The sequence below is a fragment of the Centrocercus urophasianus genome, unplaced genomic scaffold, assembly GCF_019232065.1.
Source record: "Centrocercus urophasianus isolate 14NV4802_14NV808 unplaced genomic scaffold, USGS_Curo_1.0 seq_568, whole genome shotgun sequence".
NCBI lineage: Eukaryota > Metazoa > Chordata > Aves > Galliformes > Phasianidae > Centrocercus > Centrocercus urophasianus.
In genome coordinates, this window is record NW_024885164.1 from 1 (window position 1) to 22,226 (window position 22,226).

General features: G+C 36.6%; 1 pseudogene; it reads left to right on the forward strand.

Moving 5' to 3' along the window:
- Window positions 1-625: 625 nt before the first annotated feature.
- The window catches only part of LOC122169703, a 39,126-nt pseudogene continuing 17,525 nt past the window's right edge, over window positions 626-22,226 (forward strand).

Below are 22,226 nucleotides of genomic sequence, written 5' to 3' on the forward strand. Positions count from 1 at the left end.
CTCTGATTTGTGCAATATTACCTGTCATCTTTAATCACAAGGAGACAAGAAAAGAATCAGTTGAAGTTAATAAAAAATAAAATTGATATCTTTGACTGGTTTAAGTAAAAACAAAACACAACCAAACCAAAAGAACCCTGTTTGTAGTGGTGTTTTGATGTCAGTCTCAGAAATTTACCCAAACGGTCATACTTATTCCTTTGCAAGACATGGGATAAATGAAACAAAGACAGGACTTGACCCGTTTTCATCCATGCAAGTGTAAGTACAGTTCTTTGGTATCTTAACTGACTGCCTAATGTCCAATTCACTAACATTTAAATTAAGTAAAATCCATTTTCATATATCAAGCCACTGTTCAGAGTTGAAATTATACTTCCAGCTGCATGCGATAAAGTTGGGAGATTTATCTTTATGCACTTGTATTCCATCTTTGAAATGTAATATTTATGATATCTTTCCTTCTCTAACCTGATGAAAGCTTTATGAAGATTTAATAGATATGTAAAATTCAAAATAAACCATACAATATAATTAATGTTTAATGTTAACACTTTTGTACCTATAGGGGCTGATGGAAGAAAATGAAGTTTAGATCACAGTTTCAAATCTCAAATCCATAACAATGGGTCAGCTATATGGACAGTTTGATCCAGTTTCGCATGAATGGTCAGATGGCATCCTAGCAGTAAGTTTCAGAGCATTTGCTTCTTCTCAGCTAAGTGCAAACAGAATTAAAGTATTATTGGAAACAACCTTTCAATACATGCATTTCAAGGTGTGTTCACAACAATTGTAGGGTTAATAAGCTTAATTATCTGAATGCAGAGATTATGGATTGTTTTAGTTCTGCTTTGCTCCATGCAAGTGACTTTCTGGGTGCTGGTAAATTGAGATTTGTGTTTCAAAAGTCCTTATGTAAAAACAAATTTTGTTATTGTTCTTCGCATCTATTAGAGATAAATGAATATTTAATCCTTATGCTACATTGTCCTTCCTTATTTTGTCTTGTTTGGAATAAAATCTCCAATATTTATGTATATGGTAATTTTGATGTTAGTTTTGGCGTTAATTTTGGGTGAAACTGATTCCTGAGCGTGGCTTATGTCTGAACTTGCATTAAAGTCCATTGAAACATTTTGACTGAGTATAACAAAAGAAGGCTGAGGGAGATGGGGCTGTTCAACCTGGAAAAGAGAAGGCTCCAGGGAGACGTGAAAGTGGCCTTCCAGAATCCGAAGGGGGGGCTTTAAGAAGGAAGGTGACAGACTCTTTAGCAGGGTCTGTTGAGACAGTATATGGAGTAATGATCTGAAGCTAAAAGCAGGGGAGATTTAGACGGGATATAAGGAAGAAGGTTTTTACAATGAGGGTGGTAGTGAGGCACCGGGACAGGTACTGTGGGTTAAATCCTGATGCTATCCATCTTTCTGGGAGACTATCAAAGCCTAGTAAGTAATGGAACTGTAGCAGTATAATGGTCCTGCTGTTGGTGAAATTAGGGAAATTTCCGAATCAGCTTTTCTCATTGCATTCTATCTAGACCCATGGTAAAATACTTTATATTTGAGGAAAAAAGCTTTTAACTCTTCAGAGATTAAACAAAGTCATTACTGCATTTTTAACTGAGATTCTCTAAATAATTACTAAGAGAGAAGCCATTCCTCCATCGTGTCTTTTTGTAGAGAGTTTTGCTTTTGTTTATTCATGCCCTCAGCAGGAAAACTGTGTACAATCATTTTGCAGAGGGCGAGTCTTGAAAGTTATATAAGCAAACAAATAAGTTAAGTCTCATGTTTTTAAGCGGTTATTTTCTCTTCCTTTTGTATCATTAAATTAACTGTAGTAAATTAAGTTACCTAGTAAGGATTATGTAACCTACCTCAACTTTTAAGTTACTATTCTGAAATAATAATAATAATAATAATAAAAAAACAATAAATCACAAGGCATTCATTTGTAATGAAGAATATGGTAAGTTTTTACTGCCCAGTTAACTTTGAGAGTGGTACTTAAGAATGTGGTGTTTTCTTGGGATTCGGTATTGGTAAAAAGACTGAAAGAAATGTTATCATTGAGTTATATTTCTCTCCAGTTTTTGTATATTGTCACTGTTATATTTTCATTGTCTTAACTGAGAAGTAGAATGTTATTTCTGCTAAAAAGATTGTGAAGTCTAAAAGCTCCAACATCTATTGATGAGAGATTAAGCAGCTCACTAGAGACATTAATTTATATGCAGTATTGCTCTGTAGCCATGTCCAAAAGGATGACTTCAAACCTTGCAATTTTACCTATGTGTGGGTAAGAAATGAGTCCCGTTCAGTCTTACTTAAAAGGATGACTTTGATCCATATTTCCTGCAGAGATTGCATTTAAACTAATAAAGAAGAGGCTTTGGAAGGTATCTAGCATTATAAAATAAGATCAATCTTGACCATAAAACTTATTTTTACATTTTTTTCCTAAGCCGTTTGAAGGCAATATTCCTGGGTACTCCTCAAAACTATGCAAAACTATTTTGACCTGTGGCTGCTTTTTTTGGTTTGGGCTAGTACAGGCTTTATAAATCAACTCCTAATAATACGATGAAGTGTTTTGCTTGTACAAATACTAACATACTGAATTTGTGTAATATACTGTTTTGATTGTTTGGGTTTTTTTAGAATCCATGAAAATATTTGTAAAGCAAAGTAGAAATTTTTCTCTGACAAAAAAGGTTCGCTATTGTTTATACTGGTTTATCAGATGAAATATGATTGAAGTGTTATCTTACAGATAAATTACTTCTTTTTCATTGTGAATTAAATAAAAAATGGTATAAATTGTTTAATTGCTATTTGCTAGATTGCTTTAAAGTTTGTCTAGGTATGTATTTTAATTTTCTCCTCAATTCTTCCAGAATTTCCTTTTAAATAATTTGAATAAAGAAGTCTATAAGCCACTGCTCATTAACTTTTCAACACAAACTACAGCAGCTCAGACTCAGAATATTATAATGTCATAATATTATAATGTCAAAACTGGATAGAAGGAGAAAAGGAATTTTTGGGCCTCCTCTAGGGAAAAGAATAGTAACTGATATGTTTCTGTATGCAGGTGTTTAAACGCAAGCAAATATATGAATGTGTTATTTTTGCAACTGACTGCAACCGCTATCAAGAAAGGTTGATAAATCCCCAGTTGTAATTCTTCTCATTTATTTGCAGAAGTTTCCAATCTTATTTCTGTCTTTCACTAGTAATATGCATCTCATTTTAATCAACTGAAAAGATGATACAATACAGATATGTGATATGAACAACAGTGATCAGCATATCATATTTCCCCCTCAGTGTTTAGTGATACTGTGCTTTAGATAAGAGTTCTGTATGGATGAGGTGCTGCTGACAGCACGTGACTCTTGAGTGTTGCTGTTTCTGAGTTTTATATAAATCGAACAGTGGAATTACCAAGGGTTTGTCATTGGCTGTAGGTCTGGATTTTATGTTATGGGAAGAAGAAGCTTGTTCATCCTCGTTGCTCATTTGTGTGGGCATCTGCGAAGAGATACTCAGACAGAACTCTGGAGTAAAAAAAATGGATTCAGAAACCCAGATAGGTTTCCATTCAAAACCATCTCAGTTTGTTGCTCAGATTACAATTCTAAATAAGAAAAAGAGAAGAAAGAGGGATAAACGTGTTTCTAGAACTTGCATTATTTGAATTAGGTTAACTGTGTGAAGTTGTTTCCAGCGGCATATGCTTTAGGAATAGCAGTGCCAAAAATGATATAAAGCTTAATAGACTTGATAGTCTAAGTGAAGTTTGAAGCTTTCCTGGCTCTTCTTGCCTCTGGAGTTTTATGGGAAAAGGCATGTCAGTGGTGCAGAAGGATTAAGTAGCAAGTACTATTTTGCACTCTTATTAAATGCTCTCAGATACAAGAAAAGAAATACAGATTTTCTGTCTTCCGTACATTTTGGAATGGCTTTAGAATTGCCATGGTTTCTATTGTGGCTGTTTGTTTTTATTTAACTTGGCAGCAAATCCAGTAAGACCTTTGTGATGATTCTCAGAAGACTGTACTTGTGTACTATTCCAAGTCAGCAAAATCAATAAATACAAAATTCTTTTGTTTTCCTTTTCAGGTTGAATTTGTAGATGATGTTAACATGCCAGCCCGAGAGGTGTATGGTGCTCAACCTCCTGTTGAATTACTACGACAGTGGTTAGATCCCTGGAATTGGTATGACCTTAAAGATTGCTCAATGATTAAACTTGTAGATATTCAGATCGTTTGTGCAATGGGACCACCAGGTAAGAGACATATATTATACATTTTTTTCTCTCTTTTCTTGGTTTCCAAATGCTAAATTCTTATTGCTTTAGTTTTGGCCTTCGTGGCTATGAATAGGACTCAGGGAATGCTTTCCTTGCAGAAAATATGAAGAGCAGTCAAAGTGGTCGAAGAGCAGCAAATTGACTGCACAAGTCAAACGGGAGGAGATATTGCTTTGCAGGAAGACAAGAGCGTATCTGAACAGTATTTTTGAAAATGTTTTGGACTAATGAAGCCTTGTTTGAAACTTTTTTAAGAAAGCACTAAGTGGAGATCTGCAACAGATAAGCCTTACTTTTCTTGGCAAAAACATGAAGTAATTGCATGATGTCAGGAGATCATCTTTCCCATAGCCTGTGTACATGCAGACTATATAGACATGTAGTGCGCTCCAACAGTAATGCCTCCTTTTTATTTCTATGGAAATCAAAACAGATACAAAGAGCACTAAACACTGATATAGGAAATTCTGACGTACAAAACACTGCTGTTCAGCGCAGTCACCACCATTATCTGTGCATTTTTGCCAGCAATGGGAAAGAACCCGTATGTTACATTTGTAAGCAAATCTGTATCAGTAGAGAGGACAGGCTGACACTGCTGCTGAAACACACAACCCACCACTTCACTGTGCTCACATCCACTGTTTGATTACCATAAATGTTCTGTAAGCATCAATGAATGTCAATGGACGCATTCTTTTTTTCTGCATGGAGGAGTTCAGTGACATACCGTTGCTTCATATACTCTTCCACATCAGATGCTATTGTCAGAGTGCCGCTCTGCTGCCATCTGTTGCATGGCAACAACATACAATGGAATATTAGTTGACAGATTCATCCTTTACTCCCATGCTACCAATATATGCCTATGCTGCTATGGGCAAACATAATAAAATGGAAGACATTACTTCCAGAAAAGTCTCTTAGCTGCAGCTCCGCATTCCGTCAACTCCCTCCACCCTCTTCAGGGTTTTTTACATCATATCATATGGTATGGAATATCCTCTGTCCGTTTTAGGTGAGCTATACCAGTTCTGTCTCCTCCCAAGTTCTTGTGTGCCCTTAGTCCCCCTCAATAGTAGGACGATATGAGAAGCTGAGAAACTGAAATGTCCTTGACTCTGTGCAGCACTGGTCAGCAACAGCTAAAACACTGATGTTATCAACACTGTATTTTCTCCTGAAGGCAAAACACAGCATTATACTGGACATTATGAGGAAAAAAGAGAAAATCAACTTCCAGCTGAAACTAGGACAGCAGTGTTCAACCACAAAGCACTTTATCTAAACGATTAGTCTGTGGAGCTGAACAGAGGGAAACTGCGAAAGAAAAGCCCAGCTTAATCGTGCATCTTACTTTTTCAAAATTATTTTTTACTTTGGCCGAATTTTGGAGGCACTTTTTCTGAAAAACCTACCTTTGTTCCTATCTTGAGCTTTTTTATGTGGAGATGCTTTCGAAATCAAGAACGTACATGTAAAGTTTATGATAAAGTCTTTTTTCTTCTACAGAAGTGTGGTTAAAATAAGTTCAAGTCTATCTGTCTATAACTTGACCATTTCAGTCTTTATTTTGTATACTATTTATTGTAAGAGAACACCGTGAATACTTTTACTAGCCTGTTGCTTTCATTAAGTTTATGACATGGTGCAGTACTTTTTGTCGTGGCACTGCTAGTTGAAGGAATGATGAAGATAGAAAAAGCCTAGCAATATTTTTTCAGATTTATTCTGTCTTCTTCTGTCATTTACAATAGCACTGCTTTCTAATACATAGGTGGCGGTGGAAACCCAGTAACACCGCGATTCTTGCGACGCTTCAATAAAATCACCATTAATGAATTTGATGATGAATCCATGTACACGATGTTTTCAAGAATCTTAGACTGGCATCTGACTATATGGTAAGAGATCTTTTTGTATGTAGAAAAATCAAAATAATTGAATTATGTTATGGGAAAATTTGAAATATACGTCTGTAGGAACTTTGTGTTGTAAAAAAATGAACGTATTTTATATCCTGTGCATTTTGTTATATTCATTACTTCAGCTGAGCTGGTGATCATGCTAAAATAGTGAACTTATTTTTCTGAAGTTTCCAACAAAGTTCTAGATTAGCTGAGCCTAATTAAGTTAGTTGAGACATCTCTGTAGTACCGTATTATTTGATGTATAAAAACAATTTGATTCGTAATTGTTCAAAGAACAGAACCAGAATCTATTCTTAAATTTCCCATTGTTCAAGAAGGTTTATTCTTTCTTCAGTCTTTCACTGCTGAATAATTTTAAATTGTGTTATTAGATTTTTTTATATTTTTATTGATTCAACGTCCGTTTTTCTACCCATTCTAACAGCTAAGTCTCAGAAAATTGTAATATCCTGTTTCTAGACTAGGTTGATGCTTGACAGCTTCTGACCCTTTGAGAAGGGAGATTGAAGGAAGACAGCAAGGGCTGTTAGACCAACTTTTCTGTTGCCGTTGTTAGTTGCAAAATTCTAGGGTAAAAATCTGGGGAGGAAAGGGTATAATTGCTTATGTCTGACCTTAGGCAATTTTTCCAGCATGTTCCATGGTTGCTAGTTTTGATTCATAGACAAGGTTGATCTTTTAATCTAGTAAGGGAACTGATATTTTTTAAGCTGCCCTTGAGGAAGTATAACTCCATTCTGTGCTGGTGGGACCTCACCTGGAGTACTGCATTCAGATGTGGAGTCCTCAGTATAGGAGAGATGTCGGCCTGTTGGAGCACATCCACAGGAGCACAACAGAAATGATCTGAGGGATGGAACACCTTCCCTGTGAAGGCAGGCTAAGAGAGCTGGGACTGTTAGCCTGGAGAAAAGAAGGATCCGTGGCGAGACCTGATAGCGGCATTCCAGGATCTGAAAGGGATCTATAAGAAAGAAGGGGACAGACTTTTTAACAGAGTCTGTTGAGACAGTATGAGGGGAAATGGCTTCAAACTAAAAGAGGGGAGATTTAGACTGGATATAAGGAAGAAGGTTTTACAGTGAGGGTGGTGAGGCACTGGAAGAGGTTGCGCAGGGAGGTAGTGGAATGCCCCATCCTTGGAGACACTCCTAGGTCAGCTTGAACCAGGCTCTGAGCACCTTGATCTAGTGTGCATCCCTGTTCATTGCAGGGGAATTGGGCTAATGACATGGAAGAGTTCCTTGCAGCTCAAATAATGATTTTATGACTCCGTAAGCACAGAATTTTAAAACTAGCAGGGACTCAAGAGTAAATCTAAGTGTGCATGTATTGTATTCTTTATTAATTACCACCTTTTGTACCTTATCAGTTACGGCTTTCCACCGCAATTTATAGAACTGATTCCACAAGTTATTAATGGAACCGTGCGCAAATATAAAGAAGCTATGAAGAATCTACTTCCTGCCCCAGCCAAATCACACTATTTGTTCAATCGCGGTGATTTTTCAAGTGTTATTCAAGGTGTTTGCTTGTCAAGGCCTGAAACAACAGAATCTACAGAAATGATAAAACGTCTCTGGGTTCATGAGGTAAATCACATAATGCTAACAAATTATTGTTGTTGTTATTATTATTATTATTATTGTTATTTTAAGATGTCAATTTGACTGTTAATGTTTTTGTGATATCTTTTCCTATTGCCTAGCAGCTGTAAATTGCTATCACATTCATGAGACAAAGTTTTTTATATTCTGAATGGGCAGACTTAATCAAATATGTCCAGGTGGAGACTGGTGACAAGTAGTGTCCCCCAAGGATCACTCCTGGGACTGGTGCGCATCAACATCTTTATCTGCGCACCCTTAGCAAGTTTGCAGACAACAGCAACCTGAGTGGTGCAGTTGATATTACAGAAAGGAGGGATGTCATCCAGAGGCACCTAGACAGGTGTGAGGAATGGGGTTCATGGGAGCGCGGGATGTTGCATTTGCATTAGGGAAGTCTGAGATACACGTACAGTCTGGAAGAAGAACTTTGTGAGAGCAGCCCTGCCAAGAAGAACTTAGCGGTCCTGGTGGATGAAGTGCTGGACGTGAGCCAGCAGTGCTATATGTGTTCTTGTAGCCCAAAAGGCCAAAAGAAGGGTGACGAGCAGAGCAAGAGAGGTGATTGTCCTCCTCTACTCTGCCCTTGTGAGGCCCGATCTGGAGTTTGCATCCAAGTGTGGAATCCTTACCTCAGGATAGATGTGGAGCTTCAAGAATGGGTCTAGAGAAGGGACACAAAATTTATCAGAAGGCTGGAGCATCTCTTCTATGAAGACAGGCTGAGGGATTTGAGCTTATCCAGCCTGGATAAGAGAAGGCTGTGGGGAGACCTCATTGCAGCCTTCCAGTACTTTCAGGGAGCTTATAAACAGGAGGGAAATCAACTTTTACGTGGGTAGATAGTGATAGGACAGGGAGAATGGTTTAAACAAGAAGATTTAGATTAAACGTCAGGGGGAAATTTTTCACTGAGAGCGTGGTGAAGTGCTGGAACAGGTTGTGAGAGAAGTTGCGGATGCTCCATCCCTGAAGGTTTTCAAGGCCAGGTTGGATGGGACCCTGGACAAACCTGATCTAGTGCCTGATTTAGTGGTTGGAAACCCTGTCCTCCTGTGGCATAGGGGTTGGAACTTCGAGGTCTCTTCCAACCCAAAACATTCAGTGGTTCTATGCAAATAGGAATTGTATCTCTGTAGACAAGTTGACTGTTGATTTGCTTGCATGTGATTATGTGGCCTCTGGTTGCTGCTTTGAATGCTTACGCAGTCCTTTCGATTTCTTCCCTCCTTCCTCCCTACGAAAAAAGACAAATCAGTTGTGAAAAGAACAGCAAGTAGTCCTGAATCTCTGGAAATTTGAGCGATCTAAAGTTTGATCCCTATTTTATTACTATTTTGGTTTTTTTTTTTTTATCTTCTGGTCTTCCTTTAGAAGAAACTCCCAATCTTTCTGCAAATGCTTCCCATCCATCATAGTAGAATGGACACCTTAGAGGAGCAACTTAGAATCATCCCTTCTCTGGCTTTTTATTTTTCCTCTGGAATTAAAGGAAAGCAAGGTTGTTTATAGCTGTTATGCTTTCAAAATATTTGGCATCAGTGATGGAAGACATCTTTGGTATTCAGCCCATTGACCACCCTTTCTCAAAGCAGGACAACATAAAAAAAGGAGCAGTAGCAAATTTTGAAGAGGCTTTTCTAGAAGCTTCTTACGTTTCTATAAGTACAAGTACAACGCATTCCAGGAAATCCATTTCTAATCTTCACCATCTTTTTCATTAAAAAAGGTTGCTATTACCCAGCTGTCGTCTTCTTTTTTGAAATACAAACTGTAACTTCTCCTATATTTTTGTAGCAGAAAGATCAGAAGGCTTCCTTCATCTGCAGCAACCTTTTTTACATTTATACATTAATAAACACATAGTATTTATTAGAATATGTATAGCAAATGCATATGTGTATGTATTTCCACACAGATCTCTACTGTAATTCCAAGGTAATAATACTGGGCTTGACTGTTCCAACTGACTCTAAATATCTATTTTTTCTATGGATTGAAGTTTAAGATTATTTATATTCTGATTTTTTTTCTGATTTGTATTTGGTTTATCTTTATTAAAATAAATACAAATTTCAACAGCAGAAACAACCAGAAACTACAATGTAACTGTTCTGATCATACTGGTCCTTAGAGTGTATTATGATCGCTTGGTGGATAATCCTAATCAGGCTTGGCTTGTTGGATTTATCCAAGAAGTTGTGAAAAAAGACCTGCATGAAGACTTTCATGGACTTTTCCAGAATCTGGACTCCAATAATGATGGCAGAGTGGAGGAAGATGACTTACGTACCTTAATGTTTTGTGATTTTCATGACCCTAAAAGAGACGACACTAAATATAGAGAGATCACTGATGCGGATCAGCTGAGATTAGTTGTAGAGAGTCACCTCGAAGAGTTTAATAACTTAAGCAAAAAGCCAATGCAGCTAGTCTTGTTCCAGTTTGCTATAGAACATATTTGTAGAATTTCCCGTATTCTGAAACAGCCTCGTAGCCATGCCCTCCTTGTTGGTGTTGGAGGTAGTGGCCGACAGTCTCTTACTCGATTAGCAGCCCAGTACAAGTCTGAGTACAGCCTTTTCCAGGTTGAAATAACCAAAAGTTACGGTACCAATGAAAGGCACAAAGACTTCAAAGACATACTAAGAAAATCTACGGAAACAGACAAGCAGGGAGTTTTCTTGTTCACTGATACGCAGATAAAAAAAGAGTCATTCTTAGAAGACATTAACAACTTACTAAATGCAGGTGAAGCTAAACCTTTTTGCAGTAGGTGAGAAACAAGAAATTTATGAACAAATGCGTCAAATAGATCGCCAGAGGGACAGGACCAAACAAACTGATGGTAGTCCTATAGCTCTTTTTAACATGTTTGTTGATCGCTGCCGAGATCAACTTCATATAGTACTGGCAATGAGTCCAATTGGAGATGCTTTCCGTAATCGCCTTCGTAAATTTCCTGCTCTTGTCAACTACTGCACACTAGACTGGTTTCAGGTAAAAAGAAAAATTTTATTTGGCTTGTTTTTCTAATGGAAATGTAGTAGAAACGTGAGTTCAGACATTTTTCTAGCAAGTAATTCTGATTGAGATAGCAGCGAAAAATACCTTGGATTTTTTTAGTGTCATGCTTTAAATTGTTTACACACATGGAATAAACTTAACTGTAATAAAACATAGTAGTTTTATTAACTGTAATAGTAGTTTTTATTAACTGTAATAAAAAATAGTACTGTAGACATTATAGTTTTAAAAAGGAATTGTTTTCTATTATTGCAAGGACTACCAGAACCTGTGCTCCAAAAAAAAGTTTGGAACTGCAACCTCTGTTAAAAACAAACAAACCAAGTAGTTTTCCCTACCCTACAGTAAGGCTGTATTCTGCATATGACATCCTAAAGACTGTAGATACATGATTTAAAGAATATGTAATCCATCAAGTTTTAAAAGGTCCTGGTCTAACTTTAAAAATTCTTTTGAAGAAGAGTAACAATCTTACACCAATATGGACATATTGAAAATGTGAGATTTTCCTTTTGGTAACAATGTTTCCTCTAGATGAGATTTGACAGGAGGCTTGAACTAAATCTCCAGGTATTTGAGTTCTTTCTAGTTATGTTATTATAATGATAATGCAGGCCGATTCTTTATGTCTCTGTATCTTCATCTATGAAATGGGATAAAGATTTTTGTTTTATAAAGTGTTTTGATATTTATAAGTCTATAAGTCTATAATATAAGATATATTTATATCTCTGAGTAAGAGAAGTGTTGATCCACTTGTCATAGACGTGGCCTGAAGATGCACTGGAAGCAGTTGCCTCTCCCTTGGAAGATGTTGAAATGTCAGAAGAAACTCAAAGTGGGTGTATTGATATGTGTAAAAGCTTTCATACACCTACCATTGTTTTATCTGATTTATACCACGCGGAGCTTCAGAGACATGACTATGTTACACCTACTTCGCACTTGGAATTGATCTCCACTTTTAAAATTCTGCTTGAAAAGAAGGGCACGTAAGGATCAATGAAGCATCCTTTACTAACAGAGCACAAGTTCACAAAAAGTATTATTTTTTTTATCTTCTATAGCTAATCTGAACAAAACAATGAATTGTTTCTAGTAAATTAAAACATAATTGAAATTGTAATAATTAATACATCCTGTTTCCTCTGAGATTCATTGGAGGCTGCAAGAAAGCATGTGTGGGAAACCAGCTTCTGAGTTGCTAGGTGCCACGGTCTTGCTAGTGAGCTACAGCTTTGCTGAGCTTCTTCAGAAAGGGTTTCTGCACATCTGTGCAGCTGTACTGTATGTTCCTGGCTGGTGAGAGGAAGTTCTTCTGCTTTCCTTTTGTTCCCACTGATTGGACACTGCCGTACCAATTAAGACAAGTTCTGACGTTCACCTAAAAAATTGCTGTGTCACATTGTACTAATAAAAGGATTTCCTCGTTTATACTAATTCCATTCCAGCCTCACCTCTTCCCTCTTCTCTTTTCTCTTAACTACTCCATCGTGATTTTTGCAGTTCTTGGCACTCTGTTGGCAGTACCTTAAAAACTGCTCACTTACCTTGAAGTGATAATAGATTTATCCATAAACCAATCTCTGTGTATGCATAGTGAAGCAATTGAAAACTGTGGCTCAAGCAATTCCTTTCACGTTCATTCATAATTTGTTGAGTGAATAAAACAAGCGTGATAGAGTATTTGATTACTTGATGTATTGAGAAATTTGGGGAATCACAGAATCACAGAATCACCCGGGTTGGAAGGGACCTCAAGGATCATGTAGTTCCAAACCCCCTGCCTAACAGGGTCACCAAACATACACATTCAGATCAGGTTGCCCAGGACCCCGTCCAACCTGGCCTTGAACATGGGAACATGGGAATGAGCCCTAGTGAATGCAGTGGTCAAGTACTGATAAAATGTTTTTGTAATAAAGTGCTATTTATTTTCAGCAAGGTGATGGAAATGAAGATACGAAGTTGGCTTGGAGAAACTGAACTCTGCTACATCTCAAATCACCTCGATGCAGTCTGAGCTGGAAGCTTTGCAGCCTCAGCTACGGGAAGCCAGCACACAGGTCGATGAGATGATGGTGGTTATTCAAAAAGAATCCTCAGAAGTAGCCAAAACTGAAAAAACTGTGAAAGCTGATGAAGCAGTGGCAAATGAGCAAACTATGGCTGCCAAAGCCATCAAAGATGAATGTGATGCTGACTTAACTGAATCAATGCCTTACTTAGAAGCTGCTCTGGCTGCTCTTGACACTCTCACTGCACAGGTATATCTAACTGTGTGTATTTATGCACTAGAGAGGTACTGTGAGAAACATAAGCATGGAATATCTACTTTGCAGAGTTTACGTTGTACTAACTTTTTCTTTTAAATTGTAAGCTTTTTTTTTTTTTTTTTTTTTTTAAAAAAAAGAAAACATCGCTGTATTTTGTAGCAAAAATACAATAAGACTGTTTTTGCGGACTGATCAAATGTTATACTAGACATTTCAAAATTCATAGCTATAAGTGTATTTTGCCCTAGCTAGAAGTTAGAAAAAATGCATATACTTTTAACTTTCTTATTCATAACTTTTCTGCTGTCAAGTAATATTTTTAGATTTAGTCTTTTGGAGTCTAGGAATTGAGATTCTGTGTTTCCTTGTTTTAAGGGAGTATGATATTGGGACTGGAAGCGGTCAAGTTGTAGTTTTACGGATAGCCAGTTTTGCCTTGCCCATGGTGGGATGAGAGGAAGTTTCCCAGACTGCGAAAGTGAGGGTGGACTGTGTGCTTCCGCTGTTGTGAGAAACAGGATTTTTGAATACTTTGAGAAAATCTTACATGAAAGCAAATGTTTTGTTATCTATAGCTACTGTTGTTATCAAAAGTTTCAGATTAGGTCATTGTCAGATCATTGGCATGGTTTATGAAAATAGTAAATGGCTTCTTAGACTCATCAAGGCTGTTGCATATTTGTGAATAACGAAACAGATATGCAGCTTTGAAGGCCAAGTAATTCTTCAGCTTCTCTGGCTGCCTAGCGTATCAAAAAAGATTTATTTTAACAGAAGTAAAAAAAGAAGTAGGAACTTCCAGGGGGAAGGGTGGGGGAGTAAGAGGTTTTTCCTCAAAACATAATTAAGTAGCGTGACGAAAACGAATAAAAAGTGCATGTAGGGGAGCTTACAAAACTTACGCCAGACTTTCTGATTCACCCTTAACTCTGCTGACAGCAAACGCTGCCCACAAGCCCGTGTGCATAAATGCACTACTAAGTACCTTTTTTAGAGTACTATGAAATTAGTATCATTTTTTTTTCTGTCGTTCATTCATTAATGAAAATACTACCATAGCTTGTAATGGAGGCCATATGCATCCTTAAAGGTATCAAGGCAGATAGGATTCCTGATCCAACAGGTTCCGAAAGAAAAAGTGAGGATTTCTGGGGCCCAGCTAAGAGACTTCTGGGTGACATAAGATTTCTTCAGTCCTGTTGCATTGCTGACAACAAGTCCCTTCATGAATACTACAAGGATAACATTCCCTCAGCTTACATGGCTATCATAAGAAAACAGTATCTTACAAATCCTGAGTTTGTACCGGACAAGATTCGAAATGCTTCCACGGCAGCAGAGGGTCTATGCAAATGGGTCATAGCCACGGATGTTTATGATAAGTAAGTATGTGTAAAAATAGTAATTAAAATAAACTTTGTTGAAGAAGTGAGTTTGTATTTACGCTAAAGGAAATTTGATACTACTTCTGACTGATGCAAGATTTGTGCAAATAAGCAGTCATAAACATTCATTCATAGAAGATATCTGATGTTAAGGTGTATATCTTGATTTTCAGTTCTAGATTTTTCTGAGAAGGCACAGGAGCGATGTTTATTCAGTTAGCAAATAAAGTTAACCTTTTTAGAGTGTTGCACATAGCAAACAGAGGTATTATTGAAATGTCTTTAGAAGTTTCTGACCGTATCGAGCCCCGAAGATACCTTACGTATCCTTATGCGCGTTGTTTTTGTTATGCTGAAAAATATACGTAGCTTTGATGACGTTTCCTACTCAGAAATATTTGGAACCCACATTCAACAGTAAATCACCACCGGGTGACTAAGGTCAATCTGAAATTTGAGTCATGGTAAGTAGAGTTAGAATGGTAGTCGTTGACAAAAATATTAGGAAATGCATACCTGGTAGTTCTGCATTTGAGAACAACTTCAAATGTTATGGTGACCTATTTTTTGAGAGAAAATTAACTACAAATGTGGACTTTGAACAGGATATGCAACTTAGAAGTAAGAGAGAGGATTAATTAATTACAAAGTTAATACTCATGGAATAGTGAGATAGGGATGTTCTGTCACCTTGTCTTGCTACGTTTTTGGAAAGATAAACAATATGTTTTCCATTTTGTGTTGCTTCCAATGCTCTCCTCGTAGAAGTATTGGTAGAAAATACTGGAGTCTTCAAAGCCGGAAAATACATCCTTGGATATGAAAAGCTATCAGTTTCCTTGTGGGTTAGCTCTTTGCATGTGTTCAGTGTATCTGTAACTTAATACAATTATTTATGTGTTTCCAATGGCAGAAATCCATCTGTAATGGATTCTGAGTTGTGACTAAATGAGATACAGCTCAGAAGGATAACCATTTTCACTTTAAGGTATTAGCTATTACAGAAGGTTTTGCAGAAACTGCCAAAGTCAGTCAGTAGCAGCACAGAAATAAGTAATGAAGTAAATGAAGCAAACACCAATTGTCTCCTCATACCACCAAATAATGAAAAACAGGACAGTGCATAGCTGCCGAGTTGCTGACGTTTCCCTTCGTCTTTCCTGTATTAAATTTTTTTGATCGTAATTCTGGAACGAGGGTGCATTTTTCAGGTGTTCAGTTTATTCTTTGACTTTGTTTAGAGTGATAAAAAATGTTGTGCCCAAAAAGCTGAAGTTGAATGAAGCTGAAGGAGAATTGAAGATTGCTATGGATGGTCTAAGAAAGAAACAAGCTGACCTGAAAGAAGTCTAGGATAAATTGGCTGTACTCCAGCAGATGCTGGAATCCAAGAAACAGGAGAAGGCTGACTTAGAAAATCAGGTACATGATGCAAAATACGAACTGTTGTTCCACCGATTTTTCATCAGTTACTTGAAATTTACTTCATTATCAAATGGTATTTTTCCTTTTAACTGCCTGTGTGCCGTCTTACTTGTAGACTGACATCTTTTTATTTCAGTGATAAGATCTTGAAGATTTGAATGGACAAAGCATAGGGAACGAATGCTTTAGAGTAATGAAAAATGCAGGTGTCCTGATTTACAGACCTAGCTCTCCTGCATCCTCACTCACATTTGCTTTCCTCGGAGGTGGTTAATTTTCAGCGGTTTCAACAGGTTTGATTAAATGTTAACTTGCAGGCCAATACATTTGAGGTTTTATTTACACCTTTTGTGGCAAAACAATTTTTAGCGTGTTCTAGTAAACTGTTTCTGACTGCAGAGGTACTGTGCGTGCAGAGACGTACAACTTTTAGACAATGGTTTTTAATTTTATGTTTTTAAGATTTGTAATACAACGTCATAAGGTTTTGTTACAAGAATACTATCAGAATTTAAAATTGAGCCATTTTATCTTCTCCTTTGCCTGAAATGTGTCCATACTAGATAGAAAGAACTCAAACAGAGCTGGATTAAATACCTGTGAAATCAAATTGGAAAATTTGGAAAAAAGCTGGAAAGCTGATTTAGATAAAAACCTGCAACAACAGAAATGCAGATTGTGTGTTTGTGTTTTTCTCATAGGAAATAATGTACCTACTTTAGTAAGACAACGATCTCTTTGAGGTGTTTTTGATTATTTTGCAACACATAGGTCGTTTTGTTGACTTTAGTACTTTCTGTATCGCACGTGGAGCTATTGTGAATTGCAGTGAATTGCAATTCACAATATTTGTTGTCTTTCTTAATTTAGATGAAAAGGCAGCTGAAATTTAATGGGTTTCACTGTGCCAGTAGCTAGAGTGTTTTTGCTTTTGAAGCATTTAATTTGTAAATCGATGTTTTCTTTATGTTTCAGGAAATTGTGTAAGAAAGCACCTGCAAAGAGAAATTAATTGTGAATACTTTTTTTAATTTGCCAAGCGATCACATAATATAATCAGTTTCATTTCTTTTTCCCTTAAGGTTGACCTATGCTGCAAAAAAATGCAGCAAGCAGAGCAGTTGATTGGAGGCCTCGGTGGTGAAAAAACTCGTTGGAATGAGACCGCTTTGGAGCTGGCAAGGCAGTACATCAATTTGACTGGAGATACACTTATTTCGTCAGGAATTGTCGCTTACCTAGGAGCATTTACATCCAGATACAGAAAAGTAATGCGCCCTGTAACTTCATGCATGTGTTTTTTAATAATCTAAATTTAATTCACTTTACTTCTTCCTTCCCTCATTTTTAATCAAAGTAATTATTTTCTCCATTTTTCTCAAGAAAATGTTGTGCTGCTTTTTCAAACTATTGTTTTCTTCGTAATACAGATACTTCAATATTACTGTTTTAGATCCTCTGTAGAGGGAGTTCATTTTATAAGTATTTATAGCGTAAATAAATAGCAGGTTTTACACATCCCATGTACATAATTTTGAGAGTTTTCTGTTTTATTCTTTTAAGTGCATTTCAAGTAACTCACTTTGTGTCTGGGGAGATAGGAATATTTTTGGAGAAATATCGTAAAGGGTTCTCAGAGGTATTCTTGGCAAGTGTAAATTCTTGAAAGACACGCGGAGACATCTCTAACCAATTATACCTATATTTCACGTATAGAAATCACACACAAAGGCATTTTTAGTGACATTTTTAGATATCCTGTACAGAAGCATGAGTTTCTCTCTGTTTGGAGGTATACTGCTCTTGCCTGTAGCATGTAGTACAGGAAATGCGTTGAAAATTATGTTTTTAATAGTCGTGGAAATATTGTTAAGAGGCAGAACTTTAGTTAATATTTGCTGCTTTTCTCATCTAGATGCAAACCGAAGAGTGGACGTTACTGTGTAAAGCGAGAAACATTCCTTGTTCTGATGATTTTTCCTGAAGGACTACCAGTGAAAATCAGAGCTTGGAATATTGCTGGGTTACCCTCTGACACATTTTCTATTGATAATGGCATCATTATCTCGTAAGTAAAACAAATCTTCAAAAGCATGGTTGTTTTTAATTGCTTTCTTACAACATGCTTGTCTGTTAACTACCTGTGTAGACGGTTTTCTACTGCGTACGTTTAAACTGCATAGCTGGTTTAACAAGCAGAGTTATATAATAAATAAATGACTGTGATGTTTCAATTGAAGAAATACTGATAATACCCTTCAACTTCATAATGTGAAGATTTTAAATCTGTGAATTCCCTCTCCTCTTTTTAAACTCCTCTGGATTGCTATACCGATACCAAAAGCAATGATATTTCACAGACGTGCTGCGTACGGGCTTACTCTTCAGTTTAAGATGTTCTAAAGCACCTCACCCGTGCTTTGGACGTCTCCATACATGCATAAACACAGGATAAAAAAAATCCCAAAATGATATTCGCCTTCAAATTAATATATATTTCAGGTATTTATGACAGCGCTTTTTTGTTGATCGGTTCTTTGTAGCGGGTTGATTAAACAGAAGCTATTCGCAAAAGAAATACAAAGTGATGAACATTCTGTTCTAAAGCTTGGCTTTATCCTATTTTGAATTCATGAACGATGCAAGAAGTGAAAGAATAGAATTCTATGCTCATAGTATAATTAGTAGATACGAAAGTAATCATCCTTCAAAAACTAAAGCTCTGTTAATTTAAAATAAATGTGCTGTCTGCTACTACCAAGGGGTGTTTCTGCAGGGCTAATGGAGACTATTTTGTAAATCCTTCTGTGAGGATAACTTACTTTTTTCCTATATGGAAATGATAAGAAGATGCTATAGATCTCACCTGCTTGTCTACAGACAGTATTTTGCCAAATGATGTAACATCCATATGACTCAATGAAGCACCTCTTGCTTCTGTCCAGTATGCTAGCCAGCATGTAGCTACCAATTTCCAGTTACTGGGTTTTCTTCTTAGGGCAACTGAAGCTGAGTTCACCTTGTTTTGACTGGTGTTCTCTTTGTGATTGCTACCCCATATACTTCGTTTCACATCTGTTGCTCTGTATTTTCCACACAAAGAATAAAAGCTTCTTAGAACCAGGTTAGTGGCTGGCAAGCCTGTTAGTTGATACTTATGTAAAACATACTTGACATCTTTTCTGCAATATTGCATCTCATGAACTTGCTGATATAAATCTTTTCATTTTTGTTATCATTTATATGAAAATTCTTGTCACTGTTTGAGGAAGCTGATGTTGTGCAATGCTGGTGGTCGGATACTTCTTTTAGTGCAGAGCAAATGTTTTCACACTTAGCTAATATTGTATATGAAGCTAACGTTTCGAAACGTAGATGTGCAGTTAATAATTCAGCTTTGGTAATTAGGCAGGTGCTGTGAGTACAAAACTAAACAGATGTCAAGGAATAATTCACTAGCTAAAAACCTCAATGTATTTTTCCCACTTAAAAATTAGAATTGATCGTATGTCTGGCAGCGAAACTTTTTATCGAAGTTTGTGGAGGTGTGCTGGGATTATGAATGCAGCATGTAACTTTGTAAGCAATTACCATATTAATTCGATCACCTAAGCTCCAAAGTTGACACATGTTAATGAATCCACCGCTTCCACAGTACGTCCCCTCCCATCACTTTTATAAAGCTTTGATCAAAATTCCCTTTGAACTGACGAGAAGATGATTAGCATTTTAAAACTAAATAACGATGGCTCGCAATTTTGAAAAATCAGATAAGTTTAGCTCAGGTTGAAAGTACGTGTTACGCTTGTCGTTATATGTGTGTGCCTACATTTTTTTTAGGACCTCAAGAGCAATATAAAAATGCAACTTGAGGTTTTTATAACGATAAACGCTTTTTTTTTTTTTTTTTTTTTTTTTTAAAGGTAGAATTTGAGAGCTATTTGGAGGTTTTTTTTTTGAAACATACGTGGTATTGCTTGTGCATTTTTGTCCATTAAAAATGGTTTCAACAGCAATGGAGACCATCCGTGTTTGACTGTTATTAGAGTCAGCGTACCTACGTGTGGTAAAGAATGCTGCAAAAAAACCACATAAAGTAGTAATTAGCTCCGGCAAAAATAACATTGAGACGTTTTGCGTGTTGATTGTGCTTTAGGATTAGGTTTAAAAGATGATGCCTTGAATTATAAGTCACCTGTTGCATCGAAAATTCCATTCGTTCGCTTGGCAATGCTAACTTAAGTCTACAACATTAAAGCTGTTCAGAATTTCCAAACTTACAGTGATCTTTTAGTTTGAAAGAATTATAAAATTTAATGAGATTAATCTTCCTAGGATTTAAGAATTATTATTCTAAGAACTTTTTTTGAAAGTGGGAAGTTATTTTTTGTGAGCAAATAACTTGAAGTTTCACGTTTCCTCTTAATCCGCTCAAGATTACAGCCGAGCATGTACCTAGTAGGATTTTGGACTTGCAAGCTTTTGTTTTAATGAAAAAAGAAAAGACATTGCCTTAAAAACGACTTTGAGGTAACAGTTAAGAGCTTATGTTTCAGCCTTTAAATGTGTACTTTTCCCTTCAGAAATGCGAGAAGATGGCCTCTTACAATAGATCCTCAGGGTCAAGCAAATAAATGGATAAAGAATATGGAAAAAGTCAATAGCTTGCACGTGATCAAGCTCAGCGACCCTCAGTTTGTTACAACACTGGAAAACTGCATTCAGTTTGACAGTCCTGGTAAGTTATTGAATAATGAAAGTGTAAATTACAGGAAAACATGGAGAGGGCACAATGGAACTCTGGTGTCAAATTTTAACTGTCATCGTTGATGTCCTCGATGCAGGTTGTAAGCTAATTCTTGGGAGAAAATGATTCTAATCCTCAGTTTAATTGGTATCTTTTAATTGCTCTGCAAGAACTATCTTTGTTTTCATGTTACAATCATATGACTTCTAAAAAGTAATGTTGTTTCTATTTATGGCTTTTTAAGAGTATGAATTACTCGAGCGCTAGGTTGCGATAATTTAATGATTCCCAGATTTGGTAATTTTACTGCAGCTGCCATACTGTTGTCCCCTCAAACATAAACGAGTTAGTTAATAGAATACGTAATGATAATAGCAGCTAATTTTAATTGGGTAACTGGAGCTCCAGTAAAGAAATAGATTGTTTTTCCTCTGTTATTTCTCTTTCAATTTTGATATTCTTGAAGTCTTGCATTGAGACAAGAAGGCAGGGATACTCGAAGTGATTTCTTTCAGTGGCACGTGGCGTATGATTTGTTGTTACGTCCCTTTTTAAGATGGTAATTTTAAACTGCTGTTCTAATCCATCGGCAGCAATAATAGGAGATTCAGCTGCTTGTTTGAAAATAGATATAATATTAGGAAAAAAAAGAAGAAAGTAAAAATTCAGTTCTTTAATTTGGTTTTCATTTGGCCGAACGCTCTAAGAAACGTTAATTAGATATGTAAATTTTGCCCGATTGATATTTTCACTTTTTGTGCATTGCTTACAAATTGCAAAAGACAATACTATACATTAAGTAGTATAAATAGTATAAATGCCGAGACGGCCCTACTAACGCTTACGTTGTGTTGAAATGCTTCTAGGGAATATCAGAGAAGAACTGGATCCTCTTCTAGAGCCACTATTGCTCAAACAGACATTTAAGCGGTCAGGAAGAATATGCATTTGCCTCGGAGACTCCACTATTGAGCATGCTCCCAAATTCCGCATTTATACTACAACTATGCTGAGAAATCCCCACTGTCTTCCTGAAATATCTGCCAAGGTGAGAATTTTGAAAGTATAACTCTGTTTTAACTCGAGCGATTCCTTGACTACAGCGGGGAAGATTTTCCGGCATTTGTTGAGTCCTCCTCACTTACAATTTTGTTTTCTTTTCGGCACTGCTGGAAGACCGGCGTTGTATCTGATATCTAATACATCACATTCCAATAACAATGTATTTTCATACTCTAAGAAACTGTTGATTTATTGTAACACCTTTTCCAGTCTATATCTCTTGATGCTCTCAGTAACCTTTATTACGAAAGCGTATTCAGGGATTTAATATAACATTCGCATGACATGCGAACTCTAATTAGACTTTCATATTCAAGATTCTATTTTGTAGTATAGGTAATTTCTGACATTGTGCCTCCTTTATGAAAGATATAATAATAAGAATTCTTAACAAATGCTAAAATCTGGAAATAATTTTTATATTTGAGGAACAAAAAAAAGCA